General features: G+C 49.6%; 1 long non-coding RNA gene across 1 annotated transcript in view; it reads left to right on the top strand.

Moving 5' to 3' along the window:
* The first annotated feature begins 5677 nt into the window (after positions 1 to 5677).
* The window catches only part of LOC125615872, a 9489-nt gene continuing 8790 nt past the window's right edge, over positions 5678 to 6376 (top strand). Inside the window, exon 1 of the long non-coding RNA XR_007346472.1 lies at positions 5678 to 6096. This is a non-coding gene — a long non-coding RNA (uncharacterized LOC125615872). The remainder of the gene's footprint in view (positions 6097 to 6376) is intronic.

Raw genomic sequence — 6376 nt, 5'->3', positions numbered from 1 at the left:
CTCTCGCTGACATAAGAGTAATAGGTTCACTTTGAGAATTATTTACTATTAGGATTTATTTTTCTTATAAGGTATCTGGTCCTTTCTTGTTTGGGTTTGGAGGCTCAACAGTGTCAGAGGTTTAAGCAGATGTCTCTGAAATTCTTTTGGTCCTAAGATGGCTGCAGGAGATCCAGCAGCATGACCTCACTCAACGTTCAAAGTCAGAAAGAGAGGGAGCACCAAATAGAGGGGTCTTATGAAGTATTTTCCAATCCTGCCTCTTGAGGTGAATTCTCAAAAAATGTGGAAGTCCTAGACTCTAGAGCCTATGACTCTATTTGTAAACAGGGTCATTGCAGATGTAGTTCAGATGAGATCACACTGGAGTGACATTACTGAGCCTCCAAACCCAAACCACTGATCCAATATAACTGGCATTCTTATACAAAGAACACCAGGTGAAGCCGAGACACACAGAGAGTGAATATGAGGATCGGGGTGGGTCAGGGAGATGCGGCCACATGCCAAGGAATGCCAAAGAGTTTAGCAACCACAAGAAACCAGGAAGGGCAAGAAAAGAGTCCTCTGTAGGTGCCACCCTGAAGATACCCTGACTTCTGACCGCTGACCTCTAGAAATGGGAGACAATGCCTTGCTGTTGCTTTAAGTCATATGGGTTGTCTTTGTTATAGCAGCTCCAAGGAACCAATGCAAACTACACCCAGGTATGGAATGCAGTTGGAGTACTGTGGAATGCACTGTGTGGTAGACTGAACTGTATCTTCCCCAAGTTCATATGTTGAAGCCCTAGTCACCCCCAATGTGACTGTGTCTGCAGGTGGGGCCTCTGGGGAGAATTAAGGTTAAATGAGGTTCATAAGGACAGAGCCCTGATCTGACAGAGCTACAAGTAAGCCTACAGTAAGAAAGTGGTCAGTTGTCTACAAACCAGAAAGAGCCCTCACCAGAACCTGACCATGCTGGTACCGTGACCTTGGACTTCCAGTTTCGGGAATGATGAGAAATAGATGCCTGTCATTTAAACAACCCAGTCTGTGGCATTTTGTTATAGCAGCCTGAGCTGACTAATACAAACTGCCATCTTCTCTCCATGCCTGTACTTTCTGTTCAAATCCATCTAGTGGAAGCAAACCAGCTGCTTCTAGAATCATCATAAAGCATCCTTAGAAGAGGCAGATTGGGGGGACTTGCCTGAGGACCCTACTGGCAAACCCCGGCTTCTGATTCTCTCTTCTATGTGCTTTTCTGTACTGACTGACTAATATTCTGAAAATAATTCATGAAGACCTTACTATGTCAATCTCTAAGTACAAATACTGTATCAATACAGGAGAATAAATAATTCAAGCATGAATATTTAAAAACGGCAAATCCAGAATGTTATATTTGCACTCTGGGATGTCTAATTTGTTTGCTATGCTGATAAGAGCAAAAAAAATTTCCATAATGATATTTGTATATTCATAAGTGGTGCTAGAAATAAATGGTTCATCACAATCATCATATGCACATCTTAGTGGCGAAGAAAGTCAATTTCACGTCAAGAAGCCAAGGGTTACATTTTCTTCACAGGATCCTCCTGTGGGATGGAGAAGCACTTCGCTGTGTGTCAACAAAGAGGACTGAGAAGGGGGAACTGGCCCAAGAGCCTATCAAACACCCACACTCAGGGGACTTTCTCCAATGAGGAGCGCCCCCTGCTTTAGAAGCAGGTGGAGCTGGAATGCTGAGTAGGGAAAGGCAGAGTCAGGATCCCCTGATGGTCTTTCTCCCCAAGGGTCTTGGAAGACCTGCCCACCAGTCAATATTGTCAGCTCTGGAAGTATTCGGCCCTTAGGTCTATGTCACTGCTGCAGACTTAAGTGTCACAGCTTTTTTTTTTTTTTTTCGTACTGGGATTGAACCCAGTTTGGTGCTTAACCAGCTGAGCCACATTCCCATCCCTTTTATTGTATTTTCTTTAGAAACAAGTTTTCACTGAGTTGCACTAAGTTGCTGAGGCTGGCTTTGAATCCCGATCCTCCTGCCTCAGCCTCTCAAACTGCTGGGATTTCAGGCATGTGCTACTGTGCCTGGCTACTCGTNCCTCCTGCCTCAGCCTCTCAAACTGCTGGGATTACAGGCATGTGCCATCGTGCCTGGCTTCACAGCCTTTGATAATGGCCCAAAATGAGAGCTAGAACCTAGTCAAGGCAATAAGACAGATTTTATTTAGTACTGTTGCAATGAGCTGAGCTCAATTCCAAATACAAAGACAAGTGGGACTTACAGCCAAAGCGCAAGGTTGGGGCGAGGCTGGCAGAAGATGGAAAATAACTCAGAGGAAATATCAGGATAAGGGGATTCTTGCTAATGGCAGGCCAGGGCAGTCAGACAGCAGGGTGGGAGGGGTGGACTGAGCAGGACTCTTGGTTTAGGCTGGCTCAGGGCGGGGACTGCAGTGGCCTAGCTGAAAACAGTATTGGAAGATCCTGCCTAAAGTTTGGTCAAGGTCAGATGGGAGAAAATTTAAGATTGTCCTTCAGTTAAAGTGGGCACCATGGTCTGGATATGGCTGGGGTGTGTCTCCCCGGGTTTCATGTACTGAAATTGAATCCCCAAGGTGAGGTATTAAGAGGGTGGAGACTTCATCTAACCATCAGGTCATCAAGGTGGGGGCCCCTGATTGAAACCCGGTGGCTTTGTAAGAAGAAGGACAGTGGCCAGAGGATACACGTGCACCCTCCCTGTCTCCTGCTTTGTGGATCCCTTGCATCACCTTGGGACTCTGCCAGCAAGAAGGCCATCACCGGATGCCAGCTTCCTCATTGCAACTTAAGAAGTGTGAGCCCAAATAAACATCTTTTCTCTATATCGTAGCCAGTCTGTGGTATTGTGTTCTGACAACAGAAAATGGAGTAAGGTGGTGGTGAATGTATGGTAAAGTAAAATATAAGTCACAAACTATTTTTAAAGTCATGGGAAGGATGAGGGGAGAGGGGCCCAGGGAGAGCAGGCCTGCAGGGCCCTCCCTGAGGGTGACCATGCCAGCATCTGAGCAGGACTTGCTGCTGTTCCCTGGGATTGCCCAGGGCATGTGAAGCTGGTCCTGGATGGCCACTCTTGGCCACCTTTTCTGTCCTGGAAGGAAGTTTGGTATGAACTTGGAGTAAACACTAGTAAGTGCCTAGGAAAACTTGCCAGGAGATAAGAACTCCAAAGAATGTGACTCTAAAGAATGAGCTGGCCACTTCCTGTCTCCAACCTTTAGGTGAGAATCAAAGCAGAGTGATCTTGGTTGTAAAGTGAAAGGATGCACACAGAACAGCTGAAGAATTGCACGTGTGCAGGGGACCGACGTGCCCCCCATCCTATACAGTGCCCCTGCTTGCAGGAGTGGGGCAGCCCTCCATGGTATCCCAGCCCTCCCCGCCAAGGAGGATATGAGTAATCACAGGTCCAAAACCTCTCCATTGAGTCCTCCTTGTTCTTTCTTTGGGATTGGAAAACTCTGCCTGGGTCCTTTGCAGCCCTGGGGTTGGACAGAACTTTCTTGGCTTGTCCCCAACTCCCATTCTAATTGGGAAGTCAGCGAGTGAGCAAGAGAAAAGGCATTAGGAAACTCCCTTTGAAAACTGCCCCGGTTTTTCCCCAGGAGGGTCAGTGATGACCTTGTGAATGCCCTTCAGAAGTGGAACTGAATGAATCCTTTGAGTTGTTCCCAGAAATGTGAAGGGGGCTCTTCTTGGTTTGCATACACACATAGGGTCTGCTGGGGAGAAGGTGGCTGACCATGCCCCAGAACCACACCTCCCTGGAGGACTCCTTCACTTCACCACCATCCCTGGGTGGGTCACTTTTCCAGGAGTGGGCACCCACCTCTCTCACAGCACCTTGAGGGCAAGCAGTACTTACACAAGGGGTGGGGGATTTTCAGGTGTGAGTGGTACTGTTAACTAAAAGAAATGCCCTGCTCTGCTTTGGTTCACTGGTCATGTTCAAAGATTAAAAGCCACACAAATCAATGATATTTAGAATTTAGCTGCATTTCATTACTCGCATTTCCAATTTAAAATATCTTTACTTTTAGTGGACACATAGTAATTGTGTTTATAGGGCACAGTGTGTCATTTCAATTCATGCATACAGCGTGTAGCAACAGATCAAGGTAACTGGCCTATCTAACTTCAGACACACATCATTTCTATGTGCTGGGAATTTTCAAAATCCTATTTACTAGTTGTTTTGAAAGTTGATTAATCGATGTCAACCATCCTTATCCTACTGAGGACATCAGAAGCCCTCCCTCCTTTTCATCTGTACCCTGTACCCCTGTCCCTTCTCTTTCCCTCCCTCCTACATCTTTCCGAGTTTTAACAGAACTCGGGATTCCACGTTAAGATTGAAACTGCTCACAGCTCCTTTCAATTCGTCTTTCCCCCCCTCTGCTTCCACTGACCATCTGCCTGGCCTTCCAAGAGGACAATGAATGGCGGCTCTGGAGCCTGCCTCACGGAGCAGTATCAGTCAGTGCTGTCGGTCTCCCGGCTAAGTGCCTTTCCACAACCCACGGACCGGTTGGGCCAGCAGTGATCAACCTTCGCCTCTTTCAAGTAGCGGTGAGACAGGAGGGAGCCAGGGCGAGGGACGCTCCAATCTCGGACTTCCTTCATCACTGGATTTAAATTATACCTCTCTCTCCTGCTCATTTCTTTGCTTTCTACAGCGCTTACAAAATCGCTTCATTATATGCTTTATTTATTTATTTATTTTTTTCTGGGCATTGGAAAGTAAGCTCTAGGGAGGAACCCAGGGGGCTGGAGCGGTGGGTTTCCAAAGGCCAGAGCCTTCCCAGGAGCCTCCTAGGTTCCATAGTTGGGTCTCTTACAGGACCTGACAACTGGCAGATTCACAGGAGAAAGGGCACATACATTCATTAACTTTTAACATAACTTGCACGAGGGCTGTCAGAACAAAACCCCAAAACCCATAAAAGCAATGATTTTAAGTGTGCATATTCCATCGGAACAGGGGAAATGGACACTTACTTTATAGATCCCTGGGGGAATAGTTGGGAGAGATGGTGACAGAGGGTGGGTGGATGCGGTGGCAATCTCAGCTTGTTTGGTCGACCATATTTCCTAGTTGGTGAGACTTCAGAGAGGAGGATTGTGACATTCCTATTGGAGAATCTGTCTTTAGGCGGAAGCTTCTCCCAGCGTTTGTCGTTCTTCAAGTGCCTTTGGCTCAAAATGACCAATATATCAAAGCCACAAATATACCAAGGCAGCATATTTTGGGCGCCTCATTTTGGTTTATTCTGCTGTCTATGCTGTTATTTTTAATATTTTGTCCATCGTGGGCTTTTAACATTAATTTTGGATTGTTAAAATATTGCATTTAATCATTATTTATACGGATTACGGAGCTTTTTGGGAGCGCTCTTACACGTTGCTCCCTGGCCAGTGTCTCCTCCAAGTGAAACATTCTTGGAGATCCACCCCCACGTTTCTTCCTGGACTCCAGGAACCCTCCCAGCCAGTACGCACGTCGGGGTAAACAGCCAGAAAGAAGGGAGCGCGGGCTTCCTCGACGCCTGCCCTCTCCCTCGCCAATGCCCTGCCCCTTCCTGTCGCCTTCAACCTCCTGGCTTCTTCCTCCTTCCAGGGCGTAGGGCTAGGGCAGGAGTTCCAAGGCAGGGCTCAAGTGCGCTAGGGCGGGGAGCGGGGGGACGGAAGAAGGCTCTCGGGAGTTCAAGGTGGGGCGAAGGTGCGCTCACTGGGTGGAACCCGGCGTGGGTAGCTGGGGAAGCGCTGGAAGAGGTGGGCAGGACCGGTTTGTAGGGCTGGGGGTGGGAGGTGGGGTGAGGAGCCGGCCTAGGCGGAGGTCTGGGGGTGTGCCCCGGGGCCGGGGCACAGGGATGTGGGCGTGGCGCAGTGGGCGGGGCGCAGTTGAGGGTGTTGCCGGGTTGTGGAGCGAGCGCCGCAGACTTCGTGCCTGGAGGCTGGTGCTTCGCTAAAGCCGCCGATGCAGCTGCCCCTGGGGTCGCTGGTGGGTGTGAATCTCCCTCCCCCTGCGCCACGTCCACTGCTGCAGCCAGAAGCGAGGCCAGAGGTGTGGGGTGGGGTTCAGTTGGCGCCTTTGGTCCTGGAGTCCCTGGGGTGTGTCTGTGCCTCCCGGGAGCGGGCGGTGCGGAGAGAGGCGGAGCACAGCCGCCGCTCCAACCCACCTGCCTGCTAGTGACCGTCCGCCGGCAGGTGTTCTCCGTCTGCAGTGACCCTCCATCCACCCCGCCAAAGTTCTCGGCTCGCAGGTGTCCTCCGTTCGCAAGTGACCGCCCGGCCGCACCATGGTGGATGTGCTAGGCGGGCGGCGCCTGGTGACCCGCGAGGGC

The sequence above is a fragment of the Marmota marmota genome, unplaced genomic scaffold (genome assembly GCF_001458135.2).
Source record: "Marmota marmota marmota unplaced genomic scaffold, marMar, whole genome shotgun sequence".
Taxonomy (NCBI): Eukaryota; Metazoa; Chordata; class Mammalia; order Rodentia; family Sciuridae; genus Marmota; species Marmota marmota.
This window is presented reverse-complemented; position numbering and strand designations above follow the sequence as displayed.